Source organism: Panthera tigris, chromosome B1 (genome assembly GCF_018350195.1).
Source record: "Panthera tigris isolate Pti1 chromosome B1, P.tigris_Pti1_mat1.1, whole genome shotgun sequence".
Classification (NCBI taxonomy): Eukaryota; Metazoa; Chordata; class Mammalia; order Carnivora; family Felidae; genus Panthera; species Panthera tigris.
Genome location: NC_056663.1, coordinates 72251541 through 72267935, shown reverse-complemented (window position 1 = coordinate 72267935; position 16395 = coordinate 72251541). Strand labels below are relative to the sequence as shown.

Here is a 16395-nt window from a genome sequence, read left to right as displayed (position 1 = left end):
TGGTGCGTGGCCCAGAGTCTATTTCAAGCATTGTCTTCTGAAAGCTGGCAACATAGTGTGTCGCTCAAATTAGACAAAGAGACCTGTTTTGTTCAAGATTCAGCTCCCTCTTCAGAGATAGCCCTGTGTTCAATTACAAGTTCCTGCGGAAGGACAAAAGCTGGGCTCCTGGATTCAGTTTGGGACTTCTCTGAAGGGATAGTCCAACTTGCAGTCTCTCCATGGGATTGATTAAGGTCTCTGTTGCAATGCGTTACCATTTAGCTTCTCTCTCTGCCCAAGTTTGCTTCCTTTCCTCCTTTACCCAAATTACTTACCAATAAAGCAGCTTCATGCCCATCTCCCTCTCAGAGTCTGTTTTCTAGAGACAACCTGGGACAATTGGCCCAAGAAACAGTGCTACAAAACATTCAAAAATGGGTTTTGGAGCTGAATCATCTACCACCTGGCTGGCTATGGCAAATTAGGCCATAGATGAAATAATGATAAACCCTGGCATGGGGTAGCTCAGTGACTTTTAAAACTTTCACTGAGGCTGGAAGAAAATACACTGGTGAGTACAACATCTCAAGTGATTGAGAGGTTCAGGAGAAGCAGTATGGATTTATAAGGATATTGAACTTGGATGGTGTTGAGTTTAGCTAAACTGCTCCATAATGTTGCTGCTCTGGCATCTGTTTTGTGTTAGCCAAGCAGCCTGCAGGGGCTTTGAACTTGAACTGACACCAGCACCTGCTGTGAACTCATGCTCTAGATAATAGCCAGAGTCACACATAATGTAAATTTGTGATTTGGCTACACAGCTGTCCTTTGTGATAAGCATTCTTTCCTCCTGCCTAGGGCTTTTCCCCTTTGTGGCCCTTAGATAAGACCCCTATGAAGCTTACCAAACTCCTGCTCTTTTTGGTTTGAATTAGTGAATCTACCTTTAGCCCAGGAACCCCAAAGCACTCCACTAGCAGGCCCTAAGAAAGCCATGTGCCCAGATTCTGCCACCAGGGTCTTTCTGCCTGCCCCCTGTCTTGACCTCCCCTATGCTGAATACCTCCTCTAGGACCTGTGAATAATAAACTTCTCTATTTCATTTTTCTTTGTAGTCTTTTGTTGAAGGGTTGCTCAACATCACACATACCCTCCAGGCTCTGCTTATCAAATGTTAATTTTAAAAAAATCACGATAGATGGCTGTTGCTGAGGACTATTGATAAATTAGAAAAAGAAAAGAAAAGCTGAAGACTTTTAATCATCAGTTCAGGCTTTGTGATAACCAAAGGATGTCCTTGGCAGCATATAAGACATTCAGCTTTTGCAGCTGGAGGGCAGAAAATGCTGGTCTTATGCTGCTGGTTTCATGATAGTGGAATTCCAAAGAAACTGAATTCTCAGTGCTGGGAAGTCTACTACACCAAGTTCAGGGTAGCATTTGAAGAGTAAGATTCCAAGATTTGAGTTAATGCATTCAAAAATCTTGAATTCCCATATTCTCCTAAATGTTCTAAGCCTGAATAAGTGACCCACTCCTTGCTGAGAGTCTAGTGCTCCTTGTTTATATTAAGATTATGCAGAGTCCTCTTCACTGTGTGAGAACAGTTGCCCTCCTTAAAATCTCTCTGGTTCCCCACCCTTTGAACATCTTATCAGTTACTAGGGTTAAGTTGTAGGAGAACCTAGTCAAGGGAAGTACTGAGCCTGCTAAGGGGAGAACAGGGCTACACCTCAGAAGAGCTACAGGATCTACCCAATTTATTCGTTTTCTTTCTTTCTTTCTTTCTTTCTTTCTTTCTTTCTTTCTTTCTTTCTTTTTCTTTCTTTTGAAAGAGACAGAGAGTGTGAGCAGGGGAGGGGAAGAGAAAGAGGAGAGATAATCCTAAGCAGGCTCTGCACAGAGCTGACAGCACAGAGCCCAACATGGGGCTCGACCCCACAAACCGTGAGATCATGGCCTGAGGTGAAACCAAGACTTGCACACTTAACTGACGGAGCCACCCAGGCAGCCTCAAACCAAATATATTCTTACAGGAGATGGGGAGTGTGTTTTGGACTATAATATCCTGAGAGTTCTAGATTAAAGGAGTTGGAATACAAAGTTGGATAAGGGAGTCTTTAGTGATATGGGACCAGTTATCCACGATAAAACTTTAACACTCTGACAAGGGCCTCAGGAGTCAGTACTAACAGGCTGTTTAGGTTAAAAGCAGAAAGAGTTAGGGACCCCCCAAAAAAGAAGACAGGCATAGCTTTCTTAACATAGGGAAAGTCATTTTGGGCTCCCAGTCATCTTATGAAAGAATATAAGAGCAAACAGCTACTATCAGTCCAGGAAATAACCTAATCATATTTAAAAGTGAAGATTGACCTGATGCATATTCATGAATTATCTTTGCAGAATCTAAATCATTTTGAGAACTCAGATACCCTACCAACTGGAGCCAGAGAATTGAGGATGGTGACTTTTGCCAGCCCTCATGACTCTGACCTGGACTCAGCCACCGTAACATGACTTATGTCCCAATTCCCTACTATATTCCCTTATGCACAAACTTCTTCATGAATATGCATCAGCCCTTAGCTTAAAACTTGCCCAATTTTGTTGTTTGGGGAGATGCTCCTTTGGGAAAGATACCTGCTGTTCCCCTTTATTTGTTGCAAGTAAAACCCTTCCTTTTCCTGTTCTTTGGCTTGGTTGTGTATTTTGGCTCAGCACCCACCAAGAAGGGAACACAGTTTCAGATACTAGGATGACTTAAAAACTTGGAAAACGTGAGGTATCACATCATGTGAAGCAGAAATGCCAGAGCCGTTGCGGAGAGTGGAAGACCAGATTAAAAGAAAGAGAAGTGAGTGTGCTAGAGAGAATGTACTATACAAGGTTGGAAAAATAATGCATATAGCTGGAAACCTATCAGCAACTATGTTCTATAGTAGGGTCCAGTGTATACTCCTTTATTAAAGCAATAAAGAATGAACTTATAGGAGGGGCCAAAGTAATATTGAGAAGCCCAATGGAAACTGTCCTTTCTAGACCACGGCTGATGGTAAGATTGGGCTCCTTGATAGCAAAGAAGATGATATGATCCTAAAATAATTACAGGTCAGGTGCTCAAGCCTTGGAAGAAAGATGGAAACAATTGTATAACGAATGAGAGTGTTATAATATTTGTATCGTATCATTATGACCACCAAAGAATGTCCCTCATGTAATAGTCACTAGACAACCAAGTGGAAAGATGTAGTCAGTTGAAATTAACCTTTTTTTTGTTGTTGTTAGGCCATACCTGAGAGCTAGCACAATGGATACAAAACTGGAGTTATCATTATCATAGGGGTAGATAATAACCATACGCCCAAAAATATGGACTCTCACCTACCCAGGTTGATTTAACTATGATTGCTTTCAAGTGTCCAACTTGTCAATAGTGGAAATCAACAAAAGATGAGCTCTCAATGTGGTACCATCTTTCTAGGAAACCAAGCAGATTTTGTAATAGGTTGATTATATTAGACCTTTTCCATCCTGAAGGCGTAGTGGTTCCTTTTAAAGGGAATTGAGTTGTTTTGCCTTTCTTGCTTATAGGACTTCAAGCACCATTACTGAAAGACTTACAGACTGTTTCAACCACTGCCAGGGATTACAATTGCTTCAAACTAAGGGACTAATTTTATAGCAAAGGAGGTACAGCAGTAGGCATGTAACCATAAGATCCAGTGGTCCTATCACATACTATACTACCCAGAAGCTTACAGCCAGATGAAGGGATAATATAGCTTTTAGAAAGTATAACAGATAAGCCAGCGTAAAGATGTTATCATTTAAGAATGGGCATGATCCTCCAGGACATAGTATATTAACTAAATCAGTGAATAGAATATGGTGCTATATACTTAAAAAAATCTTTTTGATGTTTATTTATTTTTGAGAGAGAGGGACAGCGTGAGTGGGGGAGGGGCAGAGAGAGAGAGGGAGACACAGAAGCTGAAGCAGGCTCCAGGCAGCAGCCAGCACAGAGCCCGACGCGGGGTGCAAACTCACGAATTGTGAGATCATGACCTGACCTGAAGTCAGATGCTTAACTGATGGAGCCACCCAGGTGCCCCTGGTACTATATATTTAATAGGGAAAAATACGCGGTCTAGGAATTAAGGAGTGGAAGTACGCATGGTCCCAATGCCTTTCTTCCACTAGGCCCACTTGGAAAATTTGGATTTTTGGTTCCTGAAGTTTTAGACTCTTCATGCTAAAGATCTTATTTTCCAAAAGGATAATACTTCCACCAGAGGATACAGCAAAAGAACATTAAACATTAAGCTATGGCTATGGCTATCACCTAATCATTTTGGGCTCCTTATGCCACAAGATTAGTAGACAAAGAAAAGAGTCATCATTCTGACAGAGTTTGATTGACCCTAACTATCAGAGTAAGCATGCAAAAGCCACAGTCTGAAGAGGGCATGATTGCCCTTGGCACAGAACCCTGGGAAATGAAGGTCTAGATTACTCCACCAGGTGATGCTAGCTGAGAGTGAAGGGAATAAAGAATGAGTACTAGAATTAGAGTAGGCAATTAGCTAGGTTCAAAAAGGATACCTGGAAGCCAGCAAGGAGGAGGTCATGGCCAACTATTAGGGAAGTCAGAGACCTATCTGGGCAGCATTCCACAAAAAGCCAGATCAAAGCAGACAGACCCAAGATGGCAGGTGCCATGGCAGGAAACCCCTAACCAAATAAGGAAGGCACAAAACCCTGTTTCCCCACCCCAAGTAGTGAATATTCTATCCCCTACTTAAAAATTATGGACAAAAGATAAAAACCCAAACCCCAGGGTTGTAGCTCTTTTTCTCTCTTGAGCTCACCTGCTCTCGCATCTCAAGAGTGTATTTTTGCCTTAATAAACTTTCATGCTTATGTTGCTTGTCCCCTGTGTTGCCTGTCTTTCCTTAAATTCTTTCTCATGACAAGACCAAGATGGTTTGATGACTCCTTTGGTATAGGCTGGGTAAAGGCACCAGGGTCCAGGGTCTTCTCAACTCACTCAGCAACAGAAGAGGGAGATAACTGTTTGGCAATTACACTAGTTACAGCTAGGAGGGCTGTCTTAGCAGTGTCCCCCAAAAAAGAGACCAACAAGAATCCTAAAGGAGTTCTTCCCAACTGGGTGAGTGTGTACAAAGCAATTAGAACTGAGCAGTGCAAGGACTAGACTATAGTGAATGCTACACTTTACTTCTCAGATCTCGCCTTAAAAAACATGACACTTATTTCTCAAGCTACTGGGAGTTTTGCCTGATGAGGTTTCATAGCTGGATCCTTCCATAGGCCAAAGGGTGCTGCGCCTCAGAAGTTTCCTCCTCTTCCTGGGGGCAGACTGCTTTTCAGTTCAGGATGTCTCTGAAGAGCCTTCCTATGTCCAAAGCTCCCTATGCGGTCAGCTGAAACCTGTTGCAACTGAATTATAAAGTTTAACTTCTCCTTTTGTCTGATTCTGTTTTGCTCACTCCCATGAACACTCCCCAGTGACCCATTGGCATATAAATTTTGGAGTTGTTTCCTGGGGAAACTGACCTACAAGAAGATCTTCATTTAGCATTTATTTTTGTGTGACGTGTTATAAGGATCTAATATTTTATTCCATACAGAACACGTAGTGTTCCCAAGGTATTTGTTGAAAAATTAGTCAAAAGATGGAAAGGCCCATTGATATGTAATACTAGCACTTTACATATCAATTCTATATACATTCTTTTCCCTTGTCTTTTTTTATTCTATTGATCTATTTGTTTATTCCTGCATTAATACCACATTGCTTTAATTCCTACATAATTATAATAAATATTATCTGTTAGCGCAAATCTTCTGCCTTTGTTCACTTATTTTAGGTTTATTTTGGATATTCTTAAACCATTATTATGCCATATGAAGTTTTAAATCCTAGTTTCAAGTTAATAAACACATTGTTTGTATTTAAATTATGAATGAATGGAATTTGCAAACTAATATGGTAAAAATTGACAGCTTTTAATATTGAGCTCTCATCTATTAACATATTGTAAATATATAGATAGAGAGCTTCCTTTCATGTTTTCCCTTTGGTTCTTCATAACGGTTTTGATATTCCTACTTACTTTAGTATTGCTATTAATTATTAGTGCTGTTCCTTTTTTTTTTCTTTCTGGATTTTTCATCCTCCCTTGAGAATTCTGTACAAGATCTTCACCCTGGCTGTTTACCTTCTTAAAGTACGCATAGTGGACTTACCTGACATTTCTATATTTCCAGATATCCTCTTTCTCGTCCTAGTGAAGAGCAGTCAAATTCTGGAGGACAGTCAGGTTCATCACAGGCTGGCAGAGTGGTGGGATATAAAAGGCACTATGAGTTAGATTCACAGAGCATGAAATGCCACATCACTCAGCATTTTTCAGCAGCTGTACTGAATGTAAAAAGATTACATTACCTTGCATCCATCTTGGTTCTTGAATATTTTGCTGTATTGATTTGATAGTTGCCCATTTTTGATTCTGCAAAAAGAAATTACTGAGCAAAGAAAACTTACATAAAACCAGAGAGGTGTCACCTGCAGTGAAATATAAAAGACTTCTTCAGAGATCCTAGGTTCCATGCAATTTTAGAGAAGCTGACATTGTTTAGAATTGATATGCATGGAGAAAGCCACTCACTACCACTCTTTTTGATTTGGTATTAAAATCCTTCAAAGGAGTGAAGATTAGCATGTAAAACTGCCAGGCCAGGATTTAGTGGTGGATGTTGCAAGAAGTGAAAAGATTTTTTTTTTTCCTATGCCATTATGGAATTAACACATATGGTGTTTAAATTCAGACCTAAAGTATCATATGTTGAAGTAAATCTTGAGTCATCACTGATGTGCTGACTCAGAAAATATTGTTGTCTTCCTTGAGATGAGGAAAAAGCCTGAGGTTTTGAAATACATACATGGCTGTGTGAATCCTGTCTTAAAAGTTATTTGGAGGGGCACCTGGGTGGCTCAGTCGGTTAAGCATCCGACTTTGGCTCAGGTCATGATCTCGCAGTCTGTGAGTTTGAGCCCCGCGTCAGGCTCTGTGCTGACAGCTCAGGGCCTGGAGCCTGTTTCAGATTCTGTGTCTCCCTCTCTTTCTGACCCTCCCCTGTTCATGCTGTCTCTGTCTCAAAAATAAATAAATATTAAAAAAAAAGTTATTTGGAATTTTACTTCTTGTTATTATGGAGTATAAGGGTTTGTACTTTTATCAAAAATGACTAAAAAACTGGGCACTATAAGTAATAACTTACTTATTTATATCCAAATTAGCATACAGTGCAATAATGATTTTAAGAGTAGATTCCAGTGATTCATCCCCTATGTATAACACCCAGTGCTCATCCCAACCAGTTTCCTCCTTAATGCCCCTTACCCATTTAGCCCATCTCCCCACCACGACCCCTCCAGCAACCCTCAGTTTGTTCTCTGTATTTAAGAGTCTCTTATGTTTTGTTCCCCTCCTTGTTTTTATATTATTTTTGCTTCCCTTCCCTTATGCTCATCTATTTCATATCTTAAATTCCACATGAGTAAGGTCTTAAGATATTTATCTTTCGGGGCGCCTGGGTGTCTCAGTCAGTTAAGCGTCCGACTTCAGCCCAGGTCACGATCTCACGGTCCGTGAGTTCAAGCCCCGCGTCGGGCTCTGGGCTGATGGCTCAGAGCCTGGAGCCTGCTTCCAATTCTGTGTCTCCCTCTCTCTGACCCTCCCCCGTTCATGCTCTGTCTCTGTCTCAAAAGTAAAATAAACGTTAAAAAAAAAATTAAAAAAAAAAAGATATTTATCTTTCTCTGACTAATTTTGCTTAGCATAATATCCTCTAGTCCTATCCACTTAGTTGCAAATGGCAAGATTTCATTTTTTTTGATTGCCAAGTAATACTCCATTGTATACATACACCACATCTTTATCCATTCATCTGTCGATGGACATTGGAGCTTTTTCTGTATTTTGGCTATTGTCCATAGCATTGCTATAAACATCATAGTGCATGTGCCCCTTCAAAACAACACACCTATATCCCTTGGATAAATACCTAGTAGTGCAATTGCCGGGGTTCCATGCAAATTAGGATTGTTTTCTAGCTCTGTGAAGAATACTGTGTTATTTTGATAGGGATTGCTTTGAAGATGTAGATTGCTTTGGGTAGTATTGACTAAGTAACAACTCTTTTAAGACAGGAGACAAATGCCAGTTCAAGACTGTGCTCTCAGAAAAGGGGAAAAAAAGGTTAACCTTATCGTTTTATTTTCCCAGATTTCTTCTTGGAAGTAGCACAAAGAGGAAACCAATAGTCTTGCTGAGTTAAATAGACAAGTATAGGAATTAAAGGACTTTGAGGCAGCTAGAATTTTCAGGGATGAGTGCTGTAAAGGAACAAACTATGCAGAGAAATAGCTCCAGAAATGTACGAAGACATCTCATTGAATCTTTGGATTGATACCATTTTGCACATGCATAGGGCATGAAACCAGGTAAAGCAAAGCTTCTAAAAAAAGAATAATTACTGAGGAAATGTGAGTTAATCTATTTCCAGAGTTTATACATAATTGGAAATTAAATTTCTATTCTGCAGAATAGAGAAACCTGATTGAATATAAAAGGAATTCAGTAAACTCCAGATGGTCTTACCTTAGTCATGGGCTAACCTGAATTCTAAAATGTGATTAATAGCAAGCTTCAAAAGACCAAAACGATATTTAAATAACCACCTTCTAGAACAATGCCCAACACTTTTTAAGGAAATATGATTTTATCAAGCATTCAACAATGTAAAAAAAATACAGTGTCTACAATACTAACAAAAATTTCTAGATATGCAAAGAACTAAGAAAATATGATCAGTAAAAAATGAAAAAAAATCTTTCAATAGGTATGGTATTTAAGTGACAAAGATGATGGAATTAGCAAAGACTTCCAAACAGCAATTATAAATATGTTCTATGTACTTAAGAATTTAAAGGAAAATAATATGATGAAAGGAGATATGAAAGATATATAAAAAATTTCAAATATAGCTCTAGAGATAAAAAAATGCCCTATCTAAAATGAAAATTTTTAGATGGCTTAATCACAGATTTAGAGGTTGTAACAGAAAAGACTACATACTTGAAAACAATAAAAAGAAATATAATGTACAAAACATTATACATTTTGTATTGTAACAAAAGCAATATGATGTATCAACAATGAAGGATGGAGAAAAAAAGATGTAAAAATTAAAAAAAAAATACAGCTTCAGTGATCTGTGGGAAAATATCAAGAAGTCTGAAGAGCAGGAAAAATATATTTGAAAACATAATGGCCTCAATTTTTCAAATTTGATGAAAACTATAACACAAGAACAAAATTCAAAGAATCCCAATGAACCTCAAGTAGGTAAAGCAAAGAAGAATCACAAAAAAGTGCATTGCAATCACATTGTTTAAAATGAATAATAAAGAGAACATCTTAAAACCAGCCAGAGGAAGAAAGAGAAAATTGAAAAGTTACAGAATACAAATAACTGCAGAATTGTCATAGGAAATTACATATCAGAAGACAATGAAATTAATCCTTTGAAATGTTAAAAAGAAATAAAAAGACCTATCTAAAAATTTTATTAATCAAAACTATCATTCAAAAGTCAAGATGACAGGACAACAGGATTAAGTAAGATCATTATGTTGCTATGCTCTGCAAATTTGTTACCCCCCAAATGCAATGGAGAGCGACAGAACCCAGCAACAGTGATTTATATTTGAATTCTGAGCCCTTCTGCAAAATGTATCCCCTTTGGCTTGCATTTGTATACTAATGGCAATAAAAATGTCTGTCTTCCCCATTCTAGTTGACTGTTGAAAAGAGAACATTAGATTATGTATGGTAAAGCATCTCACAAAGATAAGATAATCTGATGTAGTAACAATAATATTAAAAATAACTATAGTAAACACAGAGCACTTGTTATTTGCCAGGCACTGTCCTAAACATTTATATTTATTTTTTCACTTAGTTCGCATGATAATCTTACAGGTAGAATCTGTTCTCTCATTTTATAGATAGGAAAACAGAGTCACAGAGGCCTGGAGTAACTTGCTCAAGGCTAACCAATAAGGCTTGGTGCTAGGATTTGAACCTATGTAGTCTGGCTCCAGAAGTTCATGCTTTTAAACACTAGGGTTAAAAAAAAAAAGAAAAAGAAAAAGAAAAAGAAAAGAGAAGAGAAGAGAAGAGAAAAGAAGAACGAAAAGAAAAGAAAAAAGGCATAGACTCTTAACTAAATGAGAAGACCAGCATTTGAATCCTGGTTTCATGGGCTGTGTTACTGTGGTCAGGCCTCTTAAGCAGTCTCAACTTCAGTTTCTTCATCATAAAATAATACCTACTTTTAAAGTTTATTCATTTATTTATTTTGAGAAAGAAAGAGGGGGTGAGAGCAGGACAGGGATAGATAAGAGGAGAGCGAGAATCCCAAGCAGGCTCTGGGCTGTCAGTGCAGAACCCGATGCAGGGCTCGAACCCACGGACTGAGATCATAACCTGATCCAAAGTCCAACACTCAACCAACTGAGTCACCCAAGCACCCCAGAAGCAAAGATGTATTTTTAAACATTAAAAAATTAATTTAAAAATTAATAGCTTAAAATATTTTTAAAGAAATAATTAGTGCAAAAATAACATTTTACTGTGGAGTTCATAACAAGCATACATGTATACAAATAAAATATATGGCTATAATAGTGGATGAGGGAAATGAAAGTATATGACTGTAAAGGCATTACACATTATTAGTTTAAAATTATTATTATTATTTTTTAATTTCTTAATGTTTATTTATTTTTGAGAGAGAGAGTGTGAGTGGGGGAGGGTTAAGAGAGAAAGGGAGACACAGAATCTGAAGCAGTCTCCAGGCTCTGAGCTGTCAGCACAGAGCTTGACGTGGGGCTCGAACTCACAGACTACGAGATCATGACCTGAGCTGAAGTCAGACACTTAACCGACTGATCCATCCAGGCACCCCAACTTTAAGATTATTTAATGGTAGTCTATGATAAGTTAAGTCTTTGTATTGTAACCCTACACCAAGAATTTAAATAGAAAAAAAAAGAGGGAGAGCACATAAGTTGAAAATTGTAATAAAATGGTAGGAAAGGGGTGCCTGGGTGGCTCGGTCAGTTAAGCAACTGACCCTTGGTTTTGGCTCAGGTCATGATCTCAGGGTTCATGAGTTCGATGGAGCCCCACGTTGGGCTCCACACTGCCTGCTTCGGATTCTCTATCTCCTTCTCTCTGTCCCTTGCCCGCTCTCTTTCTCTCTCATTCAAAATAAATAAGTAAATAAATATTCAAAAAATGGTATAGGAAAAAATATGCAATTAATTTTAAAAATACAAAAAAAGAGTAAAGAAGGCACAAAGAAGAGATGAAATAGAGTATGCACATATATGGAGAGAAAGAGGGAGAGAAAAAAGAGGGGGGTGGGAGAGAAAGAGAGAGGTTTGTTCTAAGAAAGTGGCTCACATGACTATAGGGCCTGGGATGTCCAAAGTCTGCACAGCTGGCTGGCAGTCTAGAGACTCAGAGGAGTTGCTATGGCAGCTTGAATCCAAAGGCAGTCTGGGGCACAGTTCCCTCTTCTTCAGGAGACCTCAGTTTTTGTTTTGTTTTGTTTTGTTTTTTTCTCCTAAGGCCTTCAATTGATTGGATGAGGCCCATTCTCATTATAGAAAGTAATCTGCTTTATTCAAAATTTACTGACTTAAATGCTAATCTCATTAAAAAAATACCTCTACGGAGACACCTAGACTGAGGTCTAGTGCTTGTGTTGTCAGTACATATACTAGACTGATGACTAGACTAGTTATCTGGATATCGTGGTCAAGCCAAGGCGACACATACATTAGTTATCCCAGACACATTTATACCCAAACAAAGTGATCATTACATAAAATTTAAATTGGCTAAATACCTCAAGTAAAAAGGAAAACTGTCAGATTGGATAAAAAAAAAAGCACAACCCAACTAAATGGTATTTATAAGACACACTTTAAATATAAAGAAACAGTCTAAAAGTAAAAGGATGAAAAAAGGTATGCCATACAAATACTTTTTATAAGAGAGTGCAAGTGACAATAGTAATATCAGATAAAGTCAACATTAGAATAGTAAATGTAAATATTTCCAGGGATAAAGGACATTTTATAATGACACTTTGTCAAGAAGACAGAATAATCGCAAGTGCATTTGTACCTAAAACAAAACATCAACATATGTGAGGCAAAAAATTGAAGGGAGAAATAGACAAATGCACAAATATCATTAGAAATATTAATACTTGTTTATCAGTAGCTGACAGAGCAAGTGGATGGAAAATCAGATATAGAAGACTCGAATAACACTATAAATCAGCCTAAACTGAAGTATCGATGAACATTTCTGGTAACATACATAATCTTGACCTATTGAACCACAGTGCTTATGCCTTAATCCTATATTTTGTGATTATCAGATGTATGGCATTAGCAGTACCATGATTACAGTACCATGATTACAGGGCAGAGTTGTCTACTAAGAAGTTAGAATTTAAACCAACGAAGTGGGAAGAAATGGGTAAGAAGATTTAAAAAATGCAAAGTGCATCATAGTAAATGGCTCCCACCATTCAGCAGGGGGCGTCTTATTTCAGTGGTCTTGGGCAGAAGTAGTTTTCCCCCGGTATTAGAAATTTAGAGCTAGCCGTTTACTAAGTCTTAAATTCTGTGGCCTCTGCTTCTAGAGATTCTCTGAGAATTTCAGCTTATGGCTTTGAATAGTGCCATCTTCCTCGTTTTTAGAGTTGGGAAAAAGATAATGTTTTTCCTGAGAAGCATGATTCCAAGGGTCAATCCCTTGCTAGATCTTGTCCAACAAACATATGCAGTCTTTCTCCCATGCTGTTTTCAAGATACCCAATCTTTTGGTCAAAAATCATGTAGAAACTAATTAGATGGTTTCTTGGGATGGCAGTTTGCCTGTATGGATAATACCAGATAAGCACTGGCTAATTTATTATAACAATCATAATTATGAGAGCAGAGGAGAGTGAGATCCTTTGCTGAGTTATAGCATATAATTAATTTGTTATCAATTAATGACTTTTGTGAGAATAAGAGGATGTTATGAAAACTAAGAGCATTAATAAAACTTTTGGACTTTTAACTGTTTTATGTTAGGTATATTCTGGTTGTCCTTGATTGATTGATTGATTGATAAGAGTATTATACTGGAAAACAAATCTGTTTATAGACAGATATTTCATCATTCTTGAGTATGAGTATGATTTTTTTTAAATCTGAAAAGTACACAATCATTGGAACATATTTTATTAACACATTTTATTTATGGCTAAGCTAGGAAGGCTGAACCCTTTTAATTTTTCAGATTAGTATTTTTTAATAAAGTTTATTTATTTATTTTTGAGAGAGAGCACGATCAAAGGAAAGGCAGAGAGACAGGGAGAGAGAGAATCCCAAGGAGGCTCCGCACAGTCAGTGTGGAGCCTAACACAGAGTCTAACTGCGAGATCATGACCTGAGCCAAAATCAAGAGTCAGACACTCAACCAAGCTCCCCAGGAGCCCCCAGATTAATTTTAATCCTAAATTTCATAAATAAAAGAAGACTCACAATAGTGTTTGAAATAAGCAAAATTTGGACAGATCAAGCAAACCTAATTATTCCTTTTGTGTTCTTTTTATAAAATGAAGATGAAAACGTTTTGGTTAATAACAGCCATTTAGGAAAATGAAAGATATTTTGTGTATTAAAAAAATCTTTACTTTTTGCTTTAATTTTAATTTGGGGTCTGAATTAGATAGTGGCAAAATCAGTAAGAATTTTTAGAGGCAACCAGGGATGACCACAAGTAACAAGGATCTGAAGATAAGAAATAGGTCTAGGAAATACCTTTTAAAAAATAAGTTACAAAGATTAGTAGGAAATTTTATAAAAATTATGCAAGAATATGTCAAAAGCACAGAGCATAGCAAAATATTTTAATAATAAAAAGAACCTTTGTTCTCTGAGTACAAAAAAACCTACAGTTTTGACAGAAAGAAAGCACAAATTCTAGTTTGGGTCTCTTTGTATATCATCTATGTAACAATTTACAGTAAAAGATCCACAACCCTCTTTGCTTCATGAATAAGCCCATCATATTTATTCACCTTTGCCAAAAATTTCAATACATTTTGTTCATTTAAAAATGACTATCTGTTGGGGTGCCTGGTGGCTCAGTCAAACATCTGACTCTTGATTTTGGCTCAGGTCATGATCTCACCATTCATGAGATCTAACCCCACATTGGGCTCTGAGCTGACAGCGGAGAGCTGGCTTGGGATCCTCTCTCCCTCTCTCTCTCTCTGCCCCTTCCTTGTTCTTGTGCTCTCTCCCTCTCTCTCAAAATGAATAAATAAACATGAAAAAATTTATCATTTGTAGGTGTTACATTGCCAGGAAAAATCATGTTTACTTCCCTCCAGACCTTAAGCCATTGAAATCATAAAAAAAAAAAAAAAAAAAAAAAAAAAAAGTTTTCCAAACACAATGGAATAAAATTAGAAATCGGTAACAGAAGGTAATTTGGAAAATTTACAAGTGTATGGAATTTGAACAACAATTCCAAAATAGTCAATGGGTCAAAGAAAAAAAATCATAATGGTAATTAAAAAGTACTTTATGATGAATGAAAATGAAAACACACATAGCAAAATTTATTGGATGCAGTTATAGCAGTACTTAGAGCACATTTGTAGCTGCAAATGCCTGTATTAAAAAAGAATAAAGATCTCAAATCAATAATTTAACACTCCACCTCAAGAACCTAGAAAAAGGAGAGACAACTAACCCCAAATGTTCATCTACTGATTGATAAACAAAAGGTCGTGTACATCCTTATAATGGAATATTGTTAAGCAATAAAAAGGAATAAACTATTGATACATGAGATAACATGGTTGAATCTTTAGAGCATTACAGTAAGCGAAAGAGGCTAGTCACAAAAAGCCACATATTAGATGTATCCACTTGCAGGAAAGGTTGAGAATTAGATACATCTATAAAGGCAAAAAGTAGATCAGTGAGAGGAGGAGACAACTACTGATGGATATGGAGTTTCCTCCGGGGGTGATGAAATGTTCTGAAATTAGATTATTGTGATGATTACACAATTCACTGGAATAGTGTACTTTAAGAGGGTAAATAGAGAGGTATGTGAATTAGATCTCAACATTATTAAACACTATTAAAAACAACAACAACAACAAAAACCAGACTCTGCCCAAGGAAATTCTGCTTCAGGTTCGGGGTAGGCTCAGATGATTCATTTTCTGTGGGAGGTGTGTGAGCTACGAGGTGTGCAGTTGTGCCTTCAGAAGACTGTTGTCAAAATGCGAATATGGTATCTGGCAAAGGTAAGATAATAAACACCTGTTATTCCATAGATACTAGTTCAATTATGAGCTTACCATCTTTCCTGTGGGCTCTGACCCATTGAACCCAACGGTGAGAATTTTAGGGGCAAGAAAATAAAATATGGTTAGGATAAGTGACTAATTATGGGGAGGTGGGTAGGAGGGTCCTAGGAGAGACACTCTGTAGGGAAAGGGATTCTGGGCAGATAGAGGTACCCAGAGCCCACTATTCCTAATCGAACCTGGCTCCATCTGCCTCTCAATTTAAGAATTGGAGAAAAATGATATCTAACATGTATTAAGCACTTATTTTGTAACAGGAAATATTCTAATTGGTTTTTGTGTGCTAATTTGACTTCTTACAAAACCCATGAGATTGATACAATTTTTATTCCAGTACTACAAAAGAGAAAACTGAGGCACAGAACGATTATCATGTCCCAAATCACATAGTTAATGCACGAAAGATCCAGGATCCCGACTTTACAGTTTTGCTCTAGAGCCTTATAACCACCACATTATGTTACTGTTTCAATGGTAGCTAGCAATCATCAGCCAAGTTAATGGTAGAAGGAGAGGCTGTTAGTTACTTTACCTGTGGCTTCTAGAGGCCTTGACAAGGCTGCAGGTACCTTAGAGAAGTTGGGTAACACAATGTGGCAGTGGAAACAAGCATTAAATTTGATTTGGATCATCTTGAGTTTGAGTTCTAACTCTGCTATTATTGTCTGGGAGATTGGGGGCATTTGACATCTGTAGGTCAGAATTGCTTCATATATGAAAGAGGAAAATAGTATCTTCTCTGCCTTCTCCACAGCCTTGTGGTGAGATTCAAACTCAGACAATGTATCTCAAAAAGCTCTGTGAACTTCAGTGTTGCATATTAAGGTAAGGTGGTGGAATGCCAACAATAACAGACTAAAGCCA

General features: G+C 37.6%; 1 pseudogene; it reads right to left on the bottom strand.

Annotated features, from left to right (window-relative positions):
* The window catches only part of LOC107179814, a 50227-nt pseudogene extending 34064 nt beyond the window's left edge, over nucleotides 1-16163 (bottom strand).
* Nucleotides 16164-16395: the final 232 nt, after the last annotated feature.